Genomic DNA, 24,526 nt, shown 5'->3' with positions numbered 1-24,526 from the left:
GAGTTATATGGAATATCTCTATATTTTCTACTCAATTTCATTTTAAACCTAAAACTGCTCTAAAAAAAAATATTGTCTTTCAAAAACATTACCAAGTTGAATGTTTATGACTTCTTGCCTTAAAATCAAAATTTTCAAAAATTTAGGAAATCTTAGGGAGCCCCTAAAAACATAACTTATTTTTTTTTAATTAATTTTTTTTTCAACGTTTATTTATTTTTAAGACAGAGAGCGACAGAGCATGAACGGGGGAGGGGCAGAGAGAGAGGGAGACACAGAATCGGAAACAGGCTTCAGGCTCTGAGCCATCAACCCAGAGCCCGACACGGGGCTCGAACTCACGGACCGCGAGATCGTGACCTGGCTGAAGTCGGACGCTTAACCGACTGCGCCACCCAGGCGCCCCATAACTTATTTTAAAATATGTAGAACTTCCAAACTATGGATGGCAGGGAAAATAAAATAATTAATCAACCAAAAATAAGTAGAAAAGGAAACACCAAAGAATAAAAAGCATGGTAAAAGAGTACAAAACATGATATGGCAAAAATAGGTCCAATCTTAACAGTAATAAAAAAAAAGTGAGTGGCTTAAATTTACCTCTAAAAGCAAATTCTCAGATATAATTCAATTTTACATCTAGTTTATATGATTTATGAAAGACCCATTTAAGCAAAATGACACAAAAGATTTAAGATAGTAGATGAAAAAAAAAGCCTGTAACAGGTAAACATTAACAAAAGAAATCTGGTATATTAATATTTAAGAGCAAAAGAGTAGATTTCAAGACATTAAAAAGGACATTGATATTTCAGATTTTTTAAAGGAAGTAATTCACCAAGAAGTAAAAACATTCAAGTATGTCTTCAAAATACAGAAATCAAAAGAGAAACTGACAAGACCATAATCATGTGAGGAAACCTTAATATGAGCTCCCTCAAATAGAAAATATACATTCTATTCAGAAATGAATGGAACATTTACCAAATGTAATTATACACTACATAATTTTATTTTAAATCCTGTAAAATGAAATTTAAAAACCCTTTACTAACGATAAGACAAATTATCATATAATTATAGGCGGCTGTATCAATCATGAGTGAAAAATTTATTACCATAATAATTATATGGTTTTTTTCTGCTATAACTAAAATCTGGTTTATTAAAGAATAAAATTATACAAGACCATGATAAAGCTCTAGTTATTATTGCTCAAGGCAGTCTCTGTGAAAAAAATAATAATGTGAATGAATAGAAATATGACCTGAGTCTCCTAAGTTTTCTTAATAAGTAGCCTTGTAAGAGAATCTTGGACTGTACCGGTCTGCATAGAAGTCTCTGAAATCAAAAACTTTTAACACGTGAACTCTGGGTCAGAAGAGAGGAATCCCAGTATTACATTTTGAAGGTTATTTAGGGAGAATAGATGCTAATGTCAGCTAATTCACACAGTCCTGTCGCACATAACTGTCCAGGCAGCAAATGTGTTCAGCTCAGAGTACCACTACCAATATTGACTCTTTACTTTCCTTGTGTATGCATATTACATTAGGCATAATAAAGGCCCTTATAACTGGGAACAATATAAGCAACAGTGTTAGGAACAAAGTGCCTTGAGGCTAATTCTATACTGGCAGAATAGCACTACAATTATCTTGCTTTGCCAAGAAACATTGCCTCACATTAAATGGGAATTGAGTCTAAGTTTGGTTTCCTTTTTGAGGCAAGAGGAAGAATCTTATAAGAAATTTCCCCGAAAAAAGACAGTTGCTCAGTTGTAAATGGAGCCCTTGTTTATGAAGATAATAAACCAGTTATTCATTTTCACTGAACATATTTTCAATTGGAGAGAAAATCTAGAACTGTATGTTCTAATACCAGTTTATAAATTCTCTACGAGACGTTCATCTTTTGTCCAGTCTTCATATTTTTCTCTGAAGAATATAGTGTATTTGATTCACAACTTGTCAGAGAATTTTAATAGCCAATTGAATACTAATCATTGAATTTTTTACCCCTAACCATATAAATTCTGTGTATGTGTGTATGTGTGTGTAATACACACACAGGTAGTGATATGCTGGTTAATGTTGAAGAACTGGCCTATCTGGAGAAAAACAAAAATTCCTGGTTTGTAACGTTTTCTGGTTTCCATGGTATAAATACTCCCTCCAGGATCAATTTCAAGCTACCAACGTGATTCCTGAAAATTTAACAGCTCTCACAAACCAGTGCAAGCCAGTTCCAGCATACTAGAGGGGTGGAAAATGTTTCTGAACCATCAAAACTGAATTGGTGGCATTATCTGTATCTTGCTCTTCTGAGCATGCAGTTTAGGATATATGAGTTCTGGTAAATGTTATCTTTGATACTTTATCCAATTAGATTTTTACTTAGGCAAAAATTCTGCAGCAAATATCCTTTTAAACTATCAGACCTCAGAGAGAGATGGTTGAACATAATAGCACAAGAAAAACATTAACGCTATATAGGTAACACTGCAGAATAAAAGCAGATTTTAATGAAATGTTTTAAAGGCTCTTTAAAGCACAGCCTAAAGACAATAAATAGGTCTTTGTATCAGTTTGCCTCTTTTCTTTAAATCTGAGGTAAATGATAACCATTACCTTCATGCTCTGCTCAGCCCTGAGAAAAGCTTTTCAAGCTGTATTTCAGAAATGCAACATTAAAGTCATGCTGAGAGCTTTTCCTTTTAAAGCAGACAACAGCTTTTATAGATGTGAGGCAAAGTCATTCAGCTGCACTCCTGACTCCTGGCCTATGTGACTCCGAAAATCTTTGTATGATTTTCACATAGGAGAAATGATCTTACTGACACTTTCTCCAAACCTCAAAATGGGCTCCTTTTAATTGGAAAACTAGAGAACATGAAACCTCATTTTTTCCCCTAAGTTATTGTACCACCTAATTGTTACTCTAATTTTGAAATAAGACATCATTTTCCAAATACCAGTGAATTGTGTTCTATTCAATGTTATGCGTTATCACACACACACATTTTAGAATTTTTTCTCTTCACAACTTTAACTCTCCACAGAAATTGTAGTACTTAAATAATTTTAAGAATGAAAGGAATTTAGATGATGCCTCAACATTAATCAGCACTGCCTGTTCAACTGACACAGACATGGAAATTTGGCCATTAGGATGGTATTTCGCTTATGAAAAGATTATTTTCCACTTATGAAAACAAGGAAGGGGTAATAACCACAGTAATGATAGCTGACACTAAACCCTTTAACATATTAATTCACTTAAGGATTTTTAGACTGTATTTTATAAAGTTAATTAATTAAGGTTATGTTTCACTAGTAAAGAATACTCTACAATATTGGTAATATGAACTATCCGAGAGAAATAAATGGATTCCATTTATTTATTATAGGTAATAGGTATCAAGCTTTTGCTACCAGTAGGCCCTTTTATTCAATTTGTTTGTCATCATGTTCTGTATCTTTCATATAAATGTATAAAAAGAGTTATTTTCATGAAACTGACTTTTTTTCAAATGCCCACAACCACAATTTTGAGTACTTAATACTTGAGAATCTATTTTTGCACTTTCAATCAATTCATCAAATGTTTATGAAGCTCTTACCATGTGTCAAACACGATGCTAAGTCTGGGAGAAATCCTAGGCTACAGCATCAAAAATACTTGGGTTAAGTGTCATGAAACACTGTTTATATCCCTTTTGCTGATGTATGACCCAAAAGTTTTCAGTATTGCACCAAATAGTAGGTCCAAAGCATGAATCTCTTCTCTTAGTAGTAAACAGATGATGAGCATCAATTGCTCAGTTTAGCTTGATATGTTAACTAGAGATATATAAAAATGTACAATGAAGTTGCAAATTGAACCATAAGGAATTTGATCAAAGGGCTCTGGTTTGTTTCAATATGTTTAACTTAATATCAATAACATCACTAATATGAAAATATCAATTTCCAAATGATTATCATTGCTTTTTTCCTTATTTCTAAGCTTTATAATTTTTAGTGTACTTTATTTCTACCACAGTCAAAATGCTATCCATAAATAAATGACAGTAGGAAAAATATTTAAGAATGTACATAGCAAAATGATTTGCATTGGCTGTTTTCAGACTTGGATATAGTAGCTCTGAGGCAACCTAAGACTTTTTATGATGTATTGAGACAAAGGTAGATTTACAGAAATCCATTTAAAATGGGTCTTCAACACCAAAAAAAATGAATAATCTAATTAAAAACTTGGCACAGGACCTGGATAGAAATCTTTCCAAAGATATGCAGATATCTGGTCAACAGACATACGAAAAATATGCTCAAAATCAGTAATCATCAGGGAAATACAAATCAAAACCACAGTAAGTTTTCACCTTATACCTGTCAGAATGGCCAGATCAAAAAGACAAGAAATAACAAGTGTTGGCAAAGATGTGGAGAAAAAGGAACCCTTGAGCACTGCTGGAGGGAATGTAAATTGGTACGGCCACTGTGGAAAAACACTATAAAGTTTCCTCCAAAAATTAAAAATAGAAATACCATCTGATCCAATAATTCCACTATTGGGTGGGGGGAAAAAAACACTAATTTGAAAAGATAAATGCACCTGTATGTTTACTGCAGCATTATTTACAAGACTTGGAAACATCCCAAGTGTCCATTGGTAGATAAATGGATAAAGATGATCACACACACACACACACACACACACACACACACACACACTGGAATATTACTCAGCCATAAAAAAGGATAAGATCTTGCCATATGCAACAACATGGATGGATATACAGGGTATTATGCTAAGTGAAATAAGTCAGACAGAAAAAAACAAATACCATATGATCTGTCATATGTAGAATCTAAAAAACAAAACAAAAGAATAAACAAACAAAAAGCAAAATCAGACCTATAAATACAGAGAACAAACTGATGGTTGCCAGAGGGGAGTGAGGTAGAGAGATGAGCAAAAGGGGTAAAGGAGTGGGAGACACAGACTCCAGGTTAGGGAATGAATAAGTCACAGAAATAAAAGGTACATTGTAGGGAATATAATCAAAGGTATTTTAATAGAGTTGTATGGTGACAGATGGCAGCTACACTTACGAGCAGAGCAGAGCATACAGAGTTGTTGAATCACTACGTTGTACACCTGAAACTAATATAATAACATCGTGTGTCAAGTATACTCAAATAAAATAAAATAAAATAAAATGGTTCTCCTTCATGATTGTCCTTCTTCTGCCTCACAATAACATTGCCTTTGCGATGTAAAAACCTCTGAAGCACCAAAGACACCATTTGAAATACTGGTGTAGGTGTTGAGAAAATTAACAATGGGATATAAAATCTTTACTTATTTTTTTATTTCTTTACTTATTTATTGCAATTAATGAGCAATCCTTGCCTTGAAAAAATTTAAGAAGAAACTAAACTATCAAATGATAGATGATTAAAAATATTTTTAATAAGAGATTATATTAGTCAGAATCAATAGAATCAAATTGAGTGACGATGTTACAACAAAACTTCCATTCCTACCTATTTAAATAGACATAATCTTTCCATCTGTAAATATGAAAATTAGAGCAGAATTAATGCTCAATCCTGTGGCATTCTAGCAGTAATATTCATCCATGTCTATATAAGATCATTGGTAAAAATTTCCACCATCTCCCTAAGAAACCTATTTCTATAATAATTGTCAAAATTTGGGGCGCCTGGGTGGCGCAGTCGGTTAGGCGTCCGACTTCAGCCAGGTCACGATCTCGCGGTCCGGAGTTCGAGCCCCGCGTCGGGCTCTGGGCTGATGGCTCAGAGCCTGGAGCCTGTTTCAGATTCTGTGTCTCCCTCTCTCTCTGCCCCTCCCCCGTTCATGCTCTGTCTCTCTCTGTCCCAAAAATAAATAAAATAAACGTTGAAAAAAAAAAATTAAAAAAAAAATAATTGTCAAAATTTATATTTGTGTGTATCGAAATTATATGCTAATAACTATAATAAAAACTCATTTAATAGACTCTTATGGACATAAATTTTCTAAAAAATATTTTCATATAGTATAATTTCATTAAAAGATAATCTATTAATAAAATTAATTTAAATTAATTTAAAAATAATAAATTAATTTAAAAATTTATGTTTAAGCTTGAAATGTAATTTAGGATAAAATTCTGTAGAGGAATAGAACAGAAATACAAGTACAAAGCAAACTAAAGGTGAAATTTCTGGTTTGAAGTTTATTCATCAATTTTTGAATGAATTGTAGTTAATAACACACTGTTGTGGCCGTTAGGTAATACTGAGGGCTTTTTACAGAGTTTTTAAAGGTCAATATTTACATTATACTGGAAATGTTATACTTTGTGACTATTCATAATTATCATGAGAAATTTCAAATGTATATGAGCAAGAAGATATGTAGTTTTTCTAAATTCTTTCAGCAGATATTTTAAAAAAGTATTAGAAGACTAGTGTCATGTCTTGAGAACACAAAAGGCATTTCTGCCCAAAAATAACTCTGTACTAAATCAAGGAAATTTCAAGTTCTCAACTCTACATAATCTATTGGTAAAATAGGACTGAACTTTAGAGATCATCTAATTCAGTTCCATTATTACAAATGAAAAAACTGGGTCCAAAAAGGGTAGTAAGAGGGTCTCTCCACCTACCCCAGTATCTTTGACTACATCATATAGAGAAGTCTTGACAAAGCAATTTGACACATCATCTTGCTATCCAGACAAGAATGTGGAGGCAAATATACGATGTAATATTAAATATACGGAAAATATGAACATTACAATGGTATCTCATTAAGAAATTGTATTTACTTAGTATTTTCAAAATTATCATTTTTTCGGGGCGCCTGGGTGGCGCAGTCGGTTAAGCGTCCGACTTCAGCCAGGTCACGATCTCGCGGTCCGGGAGTTCGAGCCCCGCGTCAGGCTCTGGGCTGATGGCTCGGAGCCTGGAGCCTGTTTCCAATTCTGTGTCTCCCTCTCTCTCTGCCCCATCCCGTTCATGCTCTGTCTCTCTCTGTCCCAAAAAAATAAATAAAAAACGTTGAAAAAAAAATTAAAAAAAAAAAATTATCATTTTTTCTAAGGATAAACTTAGACTTTGATTCTGGATTTTCAGAATTTAACAGATAATAACATCAATTTATATGACAGTCTGATTCTGACATATAAACTCTTGAAGCATATAAAATAGCTACTAAATAATCATTCTCCTTAGATCCCAAATACCCTGAGAGCCACTGTGATATCGTGAAAGAAGAAATGAAATGTTTTATCTGAGGTCAAGCATTCAATGTAATAATTAATAGGTCTTTATTAAGCAAAAAACATGAAGATAAAACAGCCAAAACAGTATCATAGTCATTTATAGAAATTTATATCAGGATAATACTACTGTAGGTAGTATTTCCTTTTCCCTTTTTTTTTTTTTCCCCAAATTTTCTACAATGTGATCTTACTACTTTTATAATGGAATTTTGTTTTCAGGAATGCTTAGAAAATATACACTGCTCCAGGTTCACAACATTTTGCGAATTTAGATAAAAAACCAATCTTGAGAGGAGGAAGACAGATTTTAGAGTTTTAAATAGAGCTGTACTAAGGGATATAGGTCTGGTAAGAAATAAATGAGTACCAAATGCATTTATGTCTCTAGTCTTCATCTTTTTTACTTAATTCAATTATTTCATGTAATCAGTTGAAGAAGAGATGAAGTCTAACTCTGTTGGGTTGTAACCCATAAAAGTTAGCCCCAGAGTAGCATCTCTCAAAGACTCACAGTCCAAACCCACAAAAAGAGTGAAATGAATTCCATTCCTTAGGTAAGCCTCTGTAAAGACAGTAAAGGGGGTACTTTCAGGTTAACACATACCTTCCTTCCCTTAAAGTTCACATAATCCTGGGGCACCTGGGTGGCTCAGTTGGTTAAGCGTCTGACTTCGGATCAGGTCATGATCTCTCAATTCATGAGTTCAAGCCCCACGTCTGGCTCTGTGCTAACAGCTCAGAGCCTGGAGCCTGCTTCAGATTCCGGGTCTCCCTCTCCCGCTCACACTCTGTCTTTCTCTCTCTCAAGAATAAACACTAAAAAAAAAAAAAAAGTGCCACAATCTTGGAGTATAATATTTAAATCAGATTATTTTTATACTAAAATGTGCTTAGAAAGAATTTCAGAAAAGATAGATTTTATTTGAGAGGTTTGAAGAATCTGAGTAGGGAAGAAATAGTCAATAATGGAGCAAGGAGACCTTGCATAAGTAAGAAAAGGTAAAAACAAACAAACAAACAAACAAAAACCTATAGTTAGGAACCTAGGAAGGGACTGTAGAGTGGTCCTGAAGAGGTTGAAAAGAAGTATAAATAGGGATGTATGATACAAAAGACACTTTGTGAGCATTATAGTCTTGCCTAGGGCCAGTGTTTTGCCTGGGATAAGCACTAAATATCACCCTCAGATCTCTGTAGACTAGCCCTCCTTTCTGCCTGTTATCTATTCAGTTATTCATGTATTCAATATTTATTAATAGTCTTGTTTATATACAGCACAAGAAGAGTTAAATGGATTTTTTTTGGAGACTGGTTGATCAGCTAATCATTATTTTACAGCCCCACTTTATGTGGAAATGTGCACCAACAACCCCAAAATACGAACTCAACTTGCTTTAACAAATTGTTATAGGAAAAAAACTTGACTGTTTACAGAGAACATGAAAAGAAAAAATATTGTAAGTAGTTAAACAGAATGCATAAGGTGCTTGTCCTATTGAAACCACATATTCAATTAGCCACTTATACAGTAATGCAAATTAATTAAATATGATTGTTTTCCTCTTCTTAGCTAACACCAATCCAGGAAAGGGAGTTTGTCTTTGGAGTTGAGATGTACGCAAAGAACATTATTTTGCAACATGTTTCACTTCTGGGGTTCTAACAGGCTGAGCTAGAGATCCAGAAAAAAAAAAACTTGGAGCCATTTAATCTTAAGAGTGCTGAAGAGCCAGTAGGAATTCGTTCACCTTTTGGACAAATAGTCTGTATATGAGTAACTCAGGAGTTAAACGTTTGCTGAGATGGCCCGTCTCATTTATATTTATTAGGAACGACAGTATGCTAGAAGGCAAAGAACATTTAAGGGAAAGGAGGATTGCAAACTGGCAAGTTTGAGGAAAAGGTACAACAGAGTGTTGTAGAAAACGGCAGATATAGTATGTCCTGCCTGATACATTAACCCAGAGGGGGCAAAAAGGAGCAGACACACAGAGGTGAGAAGATTTTAACAGGGTTATATTTCTCAAAGTGATTCGATGCTTGTATAAGGCCTTAAAGGATCTTGTTCTTAAAGGGCATGAGAAACTGAGTTGTAAAATGACTTAACAAATTACATTTCACACCTTGAACTAGGCCTTCTATTTTAGACAAATTGTGTATCCCTCAGTTTGTTTCCATTTATAGACATAAGAACACACTGAATTAGGTCATTAACAAGACACACCCGATGCAGTGCCTCGTTACATAAAACCATAAAAATTCTTTCTGGGAAAAGTAATCCTGTCCTTCAACATTTCGGTTGCTGGATATTATACTGGATTAGATTGCAGAGATTACATAATCTCTCTGAGGGTTGCAGGCCTTACATCCTCTCAGCTGGCATAAAAACAGCTAAGCACTGTCAAATAGCACTGGAAGAAATATGTGGGTATGTTCTATCACTTCATTTATACCACAAATCCTTGGCTTCTAAAACATGAACTTGATTTATCCTTCCTCTGAGTAATGTTCTGTCATGATCCAAAACTGAAGGAAGTAGGTTCTGATTTCAAGAGTTTTTACTCCCTTGAAAGAAGAATTCTTCAACAGGATCAGGATTGTGGAATACGAGTTCAATAGATCTTAGAGTTTTTCTATTCTAAGCCCCCTTTTCTACAGATAAAGCCACTGAAAACCAGAAAATCACTTGCCCAAGATCCCCGAAAGAAGGGAGACCAGGTCCTGACCCTTTGAGTGTCAGGTTTACATACGTGTATACTAAAACTAAAAGAGTTAAACTCAGGCTAAGGTGTTATGGTTCTCAGATCTGGCTAACGCAAAGGAATCACCAGAGGAATTTTTTTTTTAAGTGGAATTCCAGATCCCACCATAGACAATTCAAACAAAATCCCCGGGTGGAAAGACCTGGCTTACGTTTTTTGTTTGTTTTTAATTTTCCCAGACAAATCCAATGTGGAACCAGTTTAAAAATTACTACTCTCAAGAAAGAGCCAATCATCTTTGCCTATAATGACTCTGTATCTCTCTTTTCTCAAAATGTCCCCAGTGTGCATTTGTTGTCCTAGGTCTAATTATTAACAGAAGCTCCTTTTACTTTTAAAAGTGTCCCAGAGTGTAAGACAAGGTAACTTTATCTTTAATTCATCTCACTAGTAAGCACTGACATAATATCTCCAATGGCAAATGCAAAATTCCCCCTAAAGTATTAGAAACTAGAGCTAGGAATCATGGTGCTACCCCAAAAGAATAAACGTATTCAGCTACTCTGGAACTCTCGCCTTAAGAAAGACACATATCCATCTCCATAATGATTTTTGGCTTGCTAAGTTTAAGGTGACAGTGTACCCAGGTTATGAAAGACTTTGGGAAGGCTGTTTTTCTGGGATCTGCCTTAACATATTATTATGAGAGGTCCCTATATCTCTAATCAAGATATAGCAATTTATTGTCAACTAAATGAGGCGTAATGGAATCCTGACAGAAAACCAACTTATAAAAGAAAATGTCTAAACCTGTAGTATATACAAAAAACTCATTTACGTATTTCAAGGGATTACTAAATTGCTGCATTTCTTAAAAATCTCCATTTCTGTTTGTTGTTGTTGTCGTTCATTTTAGTCTGGACATTTTCAGTTACAAGTAACGGAAACCAAATTCAACTAGCTTAAGGTAACAAAAGGAAAAAAAAAATATTGACTTACATAACTAGGAAGGGAAGGGGCAGCCCCAGCAGGCATAAATATATCCAGGACCAGGTCATCAAGATCCTTTCTCACAGGTAAAAACTCTGCTTCCACCTGAGTGTGGGCCTCATTCTCTATAGTTGTCAGACCCATAATATTATAAGCAAGACAGTTGCCAGTGGTCTAAACTTCATATCCCTCAAGCAAGGGGACCAGAGAGGCAAGAAACAATTTTCTACCCTTGTTCCAACAGAAATAGACCAATGAGTCTGATTGGTTGTTTGATGTCACGAATTACCTTCTGAACAAATCTGTGTAGCCAAGGGAATGGGTGCTCCAATTAAACAAGACTGGGTCTCATTCCTACCTGCTAATATCAAGCAAATGGTGAAGGGGTCCATTATATAAAGTTGGGAGGGGTACATGGGAAAACTACTGTATGACTAAAAACTGTAACACCCATCCTTACAGATCCTCAAAAAGTAGATGCCTCAATTCAATAGATTGGAAGAAATCTTACAACAGCTTTGGGGAAAGACTTCCACCTTTTAAAAATTAAAACAAGAGGGTATGCTGAGTGAAAAGTGTAAAGCTTATTCTCCTAAAGGTATGATTCCAAATTCAAGAGGTAGTAAGAATGACCTTTCTTAATATAAGCACCTGCACCTCTACTGGGAAGTTGCTATTAGAAACACAGTTACATACCAATGAAAGAAAGGGACTGAAATATCTCCTTTATTATACTAGGAACCTGAGTGCAGATGGAAAAGCATAAAATTACACAGGAAGTCTAGAAAAGAATGAAATCCAGACCAGGATGTCCTGACCCTTTCCTGACCCCTAAAAACAAAATCTTTGTAATCAACAATTTAATGCTTTATATTCAAGTATCAGGTAGTAGCAAGAATTTGTGGATTACTGAAATGGAGACTAAAGTAAACAGGTCAACAGAAAATAGTCATGAGGTTAGGTAGCTAATTTTCTCTCTGATAAATTTTAGAATGCATTTCTTAGCCCTCTGTCTCCAAGTTGGGACTACATTCAAATATGAAAAGAAATAAATATTGATTGAACACAGATGGTGAGCATATTAATACTGCAAATCTAAGAGAATGAAGCATGATCCCATAAGCTCCTCTCCAGTGGAATCTCTATTTATTATCAGATATTTTAATGTATTCGATTCTGCTCCAGGAATATTACTTCCAGCACTCTGTAAATATGAAATAGTAAATGTGAGTCCATAATTAATTCACAGAGAAGAAAATTAAAGCATGAAGAAGTTGGGCTTTTTCTGAAAATTCCAGTAAATTATTATGGAGGTTAGAAAGTGGATGTTGAAGGAGGATATGCTCTGGTCAGGACGGAAAATGTTTTCCATACTCAGCTACTAACTACTCATTGCAATGCTTCAAGGAACAAATTGTTATTCTTTAGGCCAAGGTTTCTCCAAGTTTGAAATGGCAGCGTAAAATGCACCTCACTGAGTATCACATCATCCTTGCTGACTTACAATTCTATGAAGAAAGGGACTGACCAGGAACCTTTGTTTTATTAAGCATACTCAGGTAATTCTTTAATAAGCTAAACTTTTAAAATTTTTGCTTTACTGTTTTTTAGTTACTAGTATTATATTCACCAGCTGCAATAGATCAGTGCTTTTTCCCTTTGTACTTGAATCTTATTAAAAACATTACACAATCAGTCTTGACTTATGTTCCTTAAGGAACTTAGAAAAGCATTCCTTTTTTTGTATTTTTTTTATTTTTTTTAATTTACATCCAAGTTAGTTAGCATAGAGTGCAACAATGATTTCAGGAGTAGATTCCTTAATGCCCCTTATCCATTTAGCCCATCCCCCCTCCCACAACCCCTCAAGCAACCCTCTGTTTGTTCTCCATATTTAGGAGTCTCTTATGTTTTGTCCCCCTCCCTGTTTTTATATTATTCTTGCTTCCCTTATGCTCATCTGTTTTGTATCTTAAAGGCCTGATATGAGTGATTTCATATATTTGTCTTTCTCTAATTTCGCTTAGCATAAGACCCTCTAGTTCCATCCATGTAGTTGCAAATGGCAAGATTTCATTCTTTTTGATTGCCAAGTAATATTCCATAGAAAATATATACATACACACACACACACACACACACACACACACACACACACATATACACACCACATCTTCTGTATCCATTCATCCATCAATGGACATTTGGGCTCTTTCCATACTTTGGCTATTGTTGATAGTGCTGCTATAAACATTGTGGTGCACGTGCCCCTTCGAAACAGCACACCTGTATCCCCTGGTAAATACCTAGTAGTGTAATTGCTGGGTCATAGGGTAATTCTATTTTTAATTTTTTGAGGAACCTCCATATTGTTTTCCAGAGCAGCTGCACCAGCTTGCATTCCCACCAGCAGTGCAAAAGAGATCCTCTTTCTCTGGTCCTTGCCAACACCTGTTGTTACCTGAGTTGTTAATGTTAGCCATTCTGACAGGTGTCAAGTGGTATCTCATTGTGGTTTTGATTTGTATTTCCCTAATGATGAGTGATGTGCAGTGATTTTTCATGTGTCGGGGGGCTATCTGGATGCCTTCTTTGGAGAAGTGTCTATTCATGTCTTTTGCCCATTTCTTCACTGGATTATGTGTTTTTTTGGGTGTTGAGTTGGATAAGTTCTGTATAGATTTTGGATACTAACTGATACGTCACTTGCAAATTTCTCCTCCCACTCCATCGACTACCTTTTAGTTTTGCTGATTGTTTCCTTCACTGTGCAGAAGCTTTTTATTTTGATGAGGTCCCAGTAGTTCATTTTTGCTTTTGTTTCCCTTGCCTCCAGAGATGTGTTGAGTAAGAAGTTCCTGTGGCCAAGGTCAAAGAGGTTTTTGCCTGCTTTCTCCTCAAGGATTTTGATGGTTTCCTGTCTTACATTTAGGTCTTTCATCCATTTTGAGTTTACTTTTGTGTATGGTGTAAGAAAGTGGTCCAAGTTCATATTTCTGTATGTCGCTGTCCGGTTTTCCCAGTACCACTTGCTGAGGAGACTGTCTTTATTCCATTGGATATTCTTTCCCGCTTTGTCAAAGATTAGCTGGCTATACGTTTGTGGGTCCATTTCTGGGTTCTCTATTCTATTCCACTGATCTCTATTCTATTCCCCTGAGTTTTTGTGCCAAGAAAAGCATTCCTTAAGCAGAGCTGAACTTATGACTAGCCTCTCTCAAGAATATGGACAAGGTTCCTCTATCATCTCCTCAACAAATATTTACCGGGTGTTTATTATGTGACAGACTCTACTTTTTGTGTTGAGGGTAGAACAGTAAACATAGTAGAAAAATTCCTGCTTCCATGGACCTTACATTTTAAGTGAGAGGGATCCATCTGTTAAAACTTTCTTTTAATGAAAAATATACAGTAGTTTAGACAGTAATACTTGCTAAGAAAAGTGATGGAAGAGACTACAGCAATAGGCACTGTATCAAATGAGAGGCAAACAGTGTTTGTAATTTAAAGTAACAGCTGATTCCCCAAGAGCAACAACAGAAGCTTAAACAGTAAAAAAATCTGTGTTAACACACTGAGAGAAAAATAACTGCCAATGTACAGTTTTATACACAACAATATCATTCTTTAAAAATTAAGTGAAATCAATGTATTTTCAGGTAATAAAAAAAAACTGAGAGTATTCAAAGTTAATTCAAGATCAACTTCCAGTAATGATGGAAGAAAGAGTGATACCATAAACCTGCAACAGGTAACAATTATAAAATAGGGGGAAAGTGGGAAAATTTTTATATAAAACTACTTAAAAATCACTAAGAAATCACCTGTACTGGAAGAGCTAAGAATTTTGAATTCACAGCATGAAAACAACAGAGCCAAATTCAGAACATAAACTGCCCTAAGTTGTGACTGATAACTAAACTATATGTTACAGGATGCCAGGGGACGCTACAAAGAAGAAGATAGAAAGCAGAGAGAAATCTATTCTGGAAAAAAGCTGAGCTGGATATGTGAATTTGACACTCTTCTTAAAATACATTCCAAACTGTGGGAAAAATCACGTTCCAGAAAACCTAAAGGTCAGAATACAGACCCCAAGGTAAATAAACCAGCAGTAAATGACTTGTATCCTTAGAAGCTTCCCTTGCTTTTCTACCCTGTTTTTATGTTTTTGTCCTGCTTTTTAAATCTATCCCTCTGTGGGCTTCCCTTATACCTAAAAAACTTGGCAGTGAACCAAGTACTAAAGAATATATGGGGCTCACCACAGAGAGGGTTATTGAGTCTATAAATATTTTAAAAGAATTGAAAGAAAATATGGTATCAGTGAATAAATAAACTGGCAATCTCATTCAAAAATAAAGATGATTTTTTAGATGATAATTCTAAATCTGAAGAATATAAATATTCAAGTTATAAAATCCCTAGCTTGGGCACTACAGTTAGACTGGAGATGGCAGAAAAACAAGGAGACCTTAAAGACTGTGATTGAAGTTACCCAATCTGATATCATGTTTTCACTCATATATGGATCTTGAGAAACTTAACAGAAGACCATGGGGGAAGAGAAGGGGAACAAAAAAAATAGTTACAAACAGAGAGGGAGAGAGGCAAATCATAAGAGACTCAAATACAGAGAACAACCTGAGGGTTGATAGGGGAGTGTGGGAGAGAGGGGAAAATGGGTGATGGGCATTAAGGAGGGCACTTGTTGGGATGAGCACTGGGTGTTGTATGTAAGCGATGAACCACAAGAATCTGCTCCAAAAACCAAGAGTACACTTTACACGCTGTATGTTAGCCAATTTGACAATGTAGTAAAAATAATTAAATAAATAATAAAAAGAATTGAAAAAAGAATAACAAAAAAGAAAGAAAGAAAGAGAAAAAGAAATTACCCAATCTGAAAACAGGGAAGAAAAACAAAAAGACTGAAGGAAAAGTAAAAAGAACCACAAAACCTTCTGAAACAATGAAAAGCAGTCTAACACATGAGTAGCTGTAATCATAAGAAAAAATGTTTGAAAAAATAATGGTTGAAAACTAAAAAAATCTGATGAAAGGATTTAATTTACATATCTAAGAAACTTAACAAACCCAAGCAAGAAAACACAAAGAAATGCACTCCCACACAAATTGCTCAAAGTCAAAGATAAAGAGGAAATTTATTTTTTTTTAATTTTTTTTTTCAACGTTTATTTATTTTTGGGACAGAGAGAGACAGAGCATGAATGGGGGAGGGGCAGAGAGAGAGGGAGACACAGAATCGGAAACAGGCTCCAGGCTCTGAGCCATCAGCCCAGAGCCCGACGCGGGGCTTGAACTCACAGACCGCGAGATCGTGACCTGGCTGAAGTCGGACGCTTAACCGACTGCGCCACCCAGGCGCCCCAAGAGGAAATTTATTTTTAAAGCAACCACAGAAAACTGACCTCTTAAATAGAAGAATTATAAGAAAAGGATTATGAGCTGACTTTTCAAAAGCCACGAAAGCCAAAAGACATTGGGGTGACCTCTTCAAAGAGCTGAAGAAAAATGCTATTAACCAAGAAATTTGAGTTGCAAAGCTTTTCTTTAAAACTACAGGTTAGGGGTGCATGGGTGGCTCAGTCGGTTAAGCATCTGACTCTTGGTTTCGGCTCAGTTTATGATCTCACAGTCGTGAGATCAAGCCCCACATCAGGCTTTGTGCTGACAATGCAGAGCCTGCGTGGGATTCTCTCTTTCCGTCTCTCATTGCCCCTCCCCTACTTGTACTCATTCTCTTTCAAAATAAATAAATAAAACTACAAATCAAAAACCATACAAATATCTCAATCATTACCAAAAAAAAAAAAGATAGAAAGAAACCCTTTGATATACTTCAAAACCCAATCATAATTTTTAAGAAAGCCTTTGCAAAGTAAAGATAGAAGGTGATATCTTTAATCACATACAGAAAATACTGTACATAATGGAGAACAGGCCTTGTTAAGAACATGCTACTCAGTCATATTCCAAAACGGTTCTTTTTCCCTCCCTATGTTAGAAACAACAGGAAATGTTTCTCTGACATTTACTGTGAAAACCTTGTGTGAGCTCCTGGAGACAACCACAAAAGCATGCCCCTCAATGAGGACTGAGTTCCCTGGGGTTTTTGACTCTCAGATTTGCCCTCACCTAGCCACCAGCAATTCATCAATTATAGTTCAGGTTTTCCTTCCACAGCACTGGTTCCCATAGAGATTTCTGTTCTGGTATGTTGTGATTCTCTGTATCCCTTTGTTGGTCTCTCTGATTTGGGGGGAGAGTCGTTTGCCTTGAGGCTTCACTTTTCTTTCAGATCTAAGAACAGTTGTCAATTTTTCAGTTTGTTCAGCTTTTTACTTGTTGTTAGGACAGAGTGGTGACTTCTAAGCTCCTTACATGTAGAACTCAAAGTACACTTTCCTTTTGAGATTGAGAACAACACCAAGATATCTGCTGTCACTGCTTCTTTTTTTTTTTTAATTTTTTTTTTAACGTTTATTTATTTTTGAGACAGGGAGAGACAGAGCATGAACGGGGGAGGGTCAGAGAGAGAGGGAGACACAGAATCTGAAACAGGCTCCAGGCTCTGAGTTGTCAGCACAGAGCCCGACGTGGGGCTCGAACTCACGGACCACGAGATCATGACTTGAGCAGAAGTCGGACGCTTAACCGATTGAGCCACCCAGGCGCCCCTCACTGCTTCTATTTAACATTATTTTGGTTGACCCCGTCAAAATTAAATAAGAGGAATAACTAAAAAGAATGAAATTGATAAATTGGACTACATTAAAATGAAGAACTTCTGTTAATTAAAAAAACACCATCAAAGAGCAAAACTTCAAGTCATAGAATGATAGAAATATATAATTATAACCAAGGGCTCAGATTCAGAATACATTAAAAACTGCAAATCAATATGAAAGAGAGATGGCCACAGTAGAAAAAGAGACAGGAGACTTGAACAAAAATTTTAAAATAAATAAATGTTAAACTAAATTAAAATTTTTAATTAATTTATTTAAATACAAGTTAGCTAACATACAGTGTGGTACTGGTTTCATGAGTAGAACCCAGTGATTCATCAGTCAAATATAATACCCAGTGCTCATCCCAACAAGTGCCCTCCTTAAATTAATTTTTTTAAAATGGACATCCAAACAGCCATTAAATAGAATGAAGTTTCTCAATCCCATTAGTAATCAGAAATGCAAATTAAAAACGTAAGTTCTCACTACGTATTTATCAGAATGGCTAGAATAAAAACAATGAAAATTCTAACACTCCATCAGTGGGAACATAAATTGACCAACAATTGGAAAAATCATTTGACATTATCCAAGTTGAGCATACACATATCCCGTCACTCAGCAATTCCATTCTTAGGTGTGCCCCCTACATGCACTTTGAGAGACATGTGCCAGGTGTTTATACTAACATTATTCATAATAGTCAAATACTGAAAATAACTCAAGTGTCCATACACAGTAAACGGGTAAATTGTAATATATTAAGCCGAGTACCAAAAAACAATGAAAATGAAGAACTGTAGAAATAATTAGGATTGAGTGAACTAAAAGTCCAAAGATAGAAGAGTCTTTCCTAAGTGAAATGTTGACCATGGTCACTGGCTATTCTCTGCTCTGGGGGCTTTTGCCAAATCCCGGTAGAAGCCGAAAACAAAGCCTGATTCAAGCAGAGAGACCACTAGCCAAGATGCAGAGAAAGAAATCAGGAAAGGTCTGAGGTCCTGAGGAGCTCCTGCAACAGATTAAAAACTACAGGAGCCCAGTTAGTAGTACATGATATTTTTAAAGATATATCCAGCTTGAACATGTTTTTGTATTTTCACACTACGCTTTTCACTTTGCTGGATTTTGTTTGCTGGAGTTCGTTTAGGAGTTTTGGAACATGTGTTCTTGAATGAGACTGTTCTATAATTTTCTTTCATTATTTAATATCCTAGCTTGGTTTTACAGGCCTCATAAAATGAGTTGAGAAGTGTTCACTCTTTTCATATTCTCTAGAAAAGGCTTAAATTGCATTTAAATTGCATTAAAGAAAGTTTTAAATTGCATTACAATTAACTCCTCCATAAAGGCTTGATAGAATTCACTAGTAAAAGTGTTAGTGTCCACTCTTTTCTTTGTGAGGATATTTTTAATTACTGCTTCAATTTTTAATAGTTATGTGAGTACTAAGGGTTTTTTATTATTATTCCTGATGGAGTTTTGCCAAGTTATATTTTGTTTTCTAGTAAATTGTAATTTTTTTTTTATTCATTGGCATAGATTTGTTCACAGGAGTTTCTTCACTATATTTTAAATATCTGTCATTTCTCCAATGATACCCTTTTTTCTTTGACTTGAATTTTTACTATTAACAGTTTCAAACATACACAAAAGCAAAGAGATTGGTACAAACCAAAATAGTTAATCACCTTATAACTGCTTCTGTATTTTCATTTTGAACTTTTTTTAAAGTTTATTTATTTTGAGAGAGAGCAAATGCAGGGGAGGGGCAGAAAGAGGGAGAGAGAGAATCCCAAGCAGGCTCTGTGCTGTCAGCACAGTGCCCAACACAGGGCCAGATGTCAAGAACCACGAACGAGATCATGACCTGAGCTGAAATCGAGAGTCAGACATTTAACCCACTGAGCTACCCAGGCATGCCTCATTTTGAACTTTTTGTGTCTTTTGGCTTTTGAGCTTCCTCTTGGAGACAGCATATACTAGATTTCTACTTTTTTTTTTTAATTGACCTAACGATCTCTGTCTTCTAATGGATAATTTAACCTCTTCTTTTTTGGTAAGTTTCAATTTTTTAATTTCATTTTTTAGTTTTCTAAAGTACATATGCTTTTCTATTCATTTAATTGTTAACTTAAAATTTTTAACATGCAAACTTATTTTAACATCTAAAATTTTTTTCAATATTTAAAACCTCCTCCCAAACACAAATATTTCACATTGAACTCTTATCACATTCCTCTCATCTTACATGTTAATTTTGCTGAATATTTATGTTCTATCTTAATTTAACTACCAAAATCAAGTATTAATATTGATGCCATAAAATTATTTTTTCTAGATGCACTCACATTCTTCCCAAGTTCCTTGCTCATCAGTCCTTCCACATCTCAGTATTCTTTCTAGAACAATTTACTTTCTTCTTCAAGAACATCATATATATCAGCTTACAGGATTAGTTTCCTGGGGCTGCTCTAACAAATTACCACAAATGTAGTGGCTTAAAATGATAGAAATGTATTCTCTCTATAGCTACAGAGGCCAGAAGTCTGAAATCAAAGTGTTGGCAGGGCCACACTGCCTTCAAAGGCAGAAGAGGAGAATCTTTGCTTGTTTCTTCCAGCTTCTGATGGCTTCCAGTGTTCCTTGGCTTGTGGCAACGTAACTTATCTGCCTCATGGTCTTCTCTCTGTGTGTCTGTTGTCTCATCCTTTTTTTATTAAGATACTGGTCATAGAATTTGGGGCTCACCTTAAATTCAGAATGATTTCATCTTGAAATCTTTAATTACATCTGCAAAGACCCTATTCCCAAATAAGGCCATCTCCGGAGGTTCCAGGTAGACATGAATTTGGGAGACACTCTACACAACCCTCTACACATACAATATAATTTACCCATTTGTACACAATATAGTGTGTAAGACAATGGTTTTGGAATGTTCAGTTGTGCAATCGTCACTACAATCAACTTTAGAACATTTCCATCAACACCCCTCCCCACACGCAAAAAGGAATACTGTACTCTCAAGCACATCTTCTAAATCTTCCTTTAGGACCTAATGGTTGCAACTGTTTTCAGGTTTTTTTTTTATGTCTGAAAGTGTCTTTATTTTGTATTAATTCTTTAAAATTTAGCAAAGGTTATGGGGCGCCTGGGTGGCTCAGTTGGTTGAGTGTCCAACTTCAGCTCAAGTCATGATCTCATGGTTCATGAGTTCAAGCCCCGCATAGGGCTCTGTGCTGACAGCTCAGAGCCTGCTTCGGATTCTGTCTCCCTCTCTGCCTCTCCCCCACTCGCATTCTGTCTCTCTCAGAAATAAATAAAAAACATTATTTGTTTTAATTTAGCAAAGGTTAAAATTCTAGATGAACATTTATTTTCTCTGAAGTTTAAATAAATCGTTCCACCATTTTTTGAATCTGTTACTATTGTTGAGAAGTTTGCTATTAGAATAATTGTCATTTCTTTGAGCCATCTGTGGTTCTGTTTTAAAAATCTTCTCTTTATTTTTAGACTTCTGCAGTTACACCGTGTTATATCCAAGTATGATTGGAATTTGTTGTAATTACTAAATCTGTAAGTTTGTGTATTCCATCATATATAAGAGATTATCAATCATTATCTTTTTATATAGTGCTTTTTTTATTCTTTATACTCTGCCCTTCAAAAAATGTACATCAGGGGAAAAAATTAACTTCCAGTTAGTTCAACAGACTGATGTGTTCTGATCCCTTTTTAAATAGATTTTCAGGAACAACATTGTGACCAACAGCTAACTCAAAGATATATGAAATTAGTCACAAGAGAAGCTGTGGAGAAACATGAACTTCTCAAAATAAAGCTATTTCCATGCCATCTGAGGAAAAGCTCATAGCTCATGCCTTACTGAGACTGGTGAGTACATTAGCATAATTTCATATTAAGGACTGTGTTGCTATATCATAAATGAAGTGTATTAGTTGTAAAAGAAGATTAGACATAATTGCTTAGTCTATAGATAATTATTTGAGCTTGGCAACTGATCTCTATTATTTCCCTAAATGCTCCAGAGTAAAGGTGCTACAGAAATCTCATCAATCACACTTTGCTGTTTTCAAAGAAAACATGCATTATAGACTGAGCCATTATTGTAGCCAATATCCTAGCATATAATTCCAGTTAATTTTGGTTTCTGACAATATTTTTCTTTCAGTGAGCAAAACTCAGGCTCCGAATAAGACATTATCTTATTCATTATGCCAGAAATGAATTCCTAAAATAGATGATTAAAATAAACTACTATAAATCCAACTGCCTAAATGGAAGTTATGTCTTTGTCATAAACCTTGCTCAGGATATTTGGAAACTATAATTTGAAAAACAGAAATCAAATATATCCGAAGGCAACTCCATTTATCAGAACATTTCCACATACATACTTTAATTTGCTCTCCTACATGGTAAAATATACTTATATATGTTTGGCAGAAGTTATTACTGTATGAATGTGTGTGTTTTTTTTCTTTCTGGATTTTCCCTTCCCCTTTTCCAAGAAGGTAGATAGGCTCTTTTTTTAATATCTTTCCCTCAGTGTGGTGGCCACCGCCAGGCCTGCCCACAAAAAAAGTCCCTAAACAGACTTAAATGAGAAATTCAGATAAGAAGAGAAAGTCCCCATGCTGGCAAAGCAACAATTTCAAGGCCTGGACTCCAGATTTTTTTTATCTGGTTCACATGGCTTCTTGGAGAAGCTGAAGTATGGACTTTTATAGGACTAGGTTATTTCAGGGTGTTGATGTGGCTGGAAATATAAAGGGCAGTGAGTCTCCCTCCAACCTGGTGGACATTTCCCTCTTCCCATGTCCCTTTTCAGGGATTGCCAAGACCCCAGAGATTGGGTGTGCATCTGTCAGATACAAGGGAGGCAGTAAGGAACTATACCTATAGACTTATATCTTTGTATTTATTTGTTTATGCTCAATTTTTATTCTGCTTCAGGAGTAAACAGAGTCCATGTTATAGTTCTTACCTATCCTGAAACCTGAACCAGACCCCATGGGGATATTTATAGATCTGGGAGCAAAAGCTACTTGAAGGTAATATTTTGTGAAAGTCTACACTCAGCAGATATGGTGTGCTAGTTCCTCTGGAGTCCCTTTGAAGTGTCAGTCTGGTGTCCCATGTGTCCATGCTGGGGGGTGTGGATTTTGGAGTAGCAGCTCGGAAGGGGAGAGAGTCTAGAAGATCTACATCCTGTTCCCTAGGGCAAATGGCAAGCCCATAGATAAGTTTTGTTCAACCCATAGCATGGAAAAACAAAACTGCTGAATTTCAAGAGTCCATGGACTAGAATGCTGCAAGTTAAGAACCCTCTAGCCATTGGTGTAGATAATTATTAGGACTAAATGGACTCAGTTCTACCCAGAGAGCCAGACAAGGTAGGCAAGCAGTCACCCTATCATACACATTGGACCACTCTGGTGGGGAATGGAAAACAACAACACATTTCAGGTAATTCTGGTATGTGTGCAAATCTCTCCTATTATACACCAGACACTCCCAAGAGTGCTTGGGTCATGAGGATATCAGCAGCAACCACAATGTACTAGAGAGTCAAGACCCTGCCTTTGTTTTCTCAACACTGTATGAGCCTCGGGATTCCTGGGTAATCCTGGAGAGGGGAGAGAATCACAATCAGGATTGACACTGCATTCCTCAACAACTTCTCAGAATGGAGAAACCAGGTTAGGGTAGAAGTTGATTTAAAGGAAATAAAGTAATGCATTAATTCTTATAGATCTGATTATGTGACTTAAGATAAATACTTACTGTATACAGTATATATTTATAACTTATCTTTCAAAGTGACAAATTTTCAAAAATATTGTCTATCACTTTCTTATAAAACACACATACACACCCATCTAAAGGCACACACACACACACAAACACACACACACATGCACACATTCCCCTCATTCTGTTTCTCTTTCATATATGTGTATTACTTTTTATGTATTTTTCATTTTCCACAGTACCAGATTAAGCATAACTATGATTCTCCTATTATCTTTTTCTCTTAGGAATTGAATCTTTATAAACTCTTTGCAGATGCATTTTATCCACCCTTTATCTCTGCCTCCTTCACCTACCAAGAAACACCAAAAACAGGCTCTACTGTCTTCATCTTTGGCTAAAGCACAGCAAGAATTGCTAGGTCTTTAAAAATTAATTAATAAAAAAAAGGGAATTGCTTCTGCATGATTTTCTTTTCTTTTTAAAGTTAAATTTCTTCTTCCCTGCTTTAAAACTTTAAATATTTAACCTGTGGACTGAATAGACGCAGACTTCTTTTGCAAGAAGCTTAGCAAAAAAATGAAAAGTATAAAGACGTATAGTTCATTGTAATATCAAATGGAGGGACAAGATATTTTCAGCACAAGACAGACACAAAAATGCTTCTCTTCAGAAGGAAAGAAGTCAGAAGAGTAGGAGGCACTGAATATGTGAGAAAGAAATGGATAATTAAAAAAATGATTGCTACAGAAGACAGGAGAAAATGGCATCAAGAGTATCCTGAAAAAGGGACATTTTAAAATTAGAATAAAGAAGAGAGACAATTACCAAATACACAGACAATCTGATATAAACTTGAAGGGAAGTTAATGGTGTTCTCTGAAGATCTCACACTTCCTAACAGATCAGGAGATGCTGTCACTGGCTGAGAATAATACTGAAGCTTAGAAAGTGGAAAAGGTTTGAAACAACTGCTCTGGGAAAGTAGGAAGTAACAAGAATTA

The sequence above is a fragment of the Leopardus geoffroyi genome, chromosome C2 (genome assembly GCF_018350155.1).
Source record: "Leopardus geoffroyi isolate Oge1 chromosome C2, O.geoffroyi_Oge1_pat1.0, whole genome shotgun sequence".
In the NCBI taxonomy this organism is placed as follows: domain Eukaryota; kingdom Metazoa; phylum Chordata; class Mammalia; order Carnivora; family Felidae; genus Leopardus; species Leopardus geoffroyi.
Note: the sequence above shows the minus strand (reverse complement) of the source record.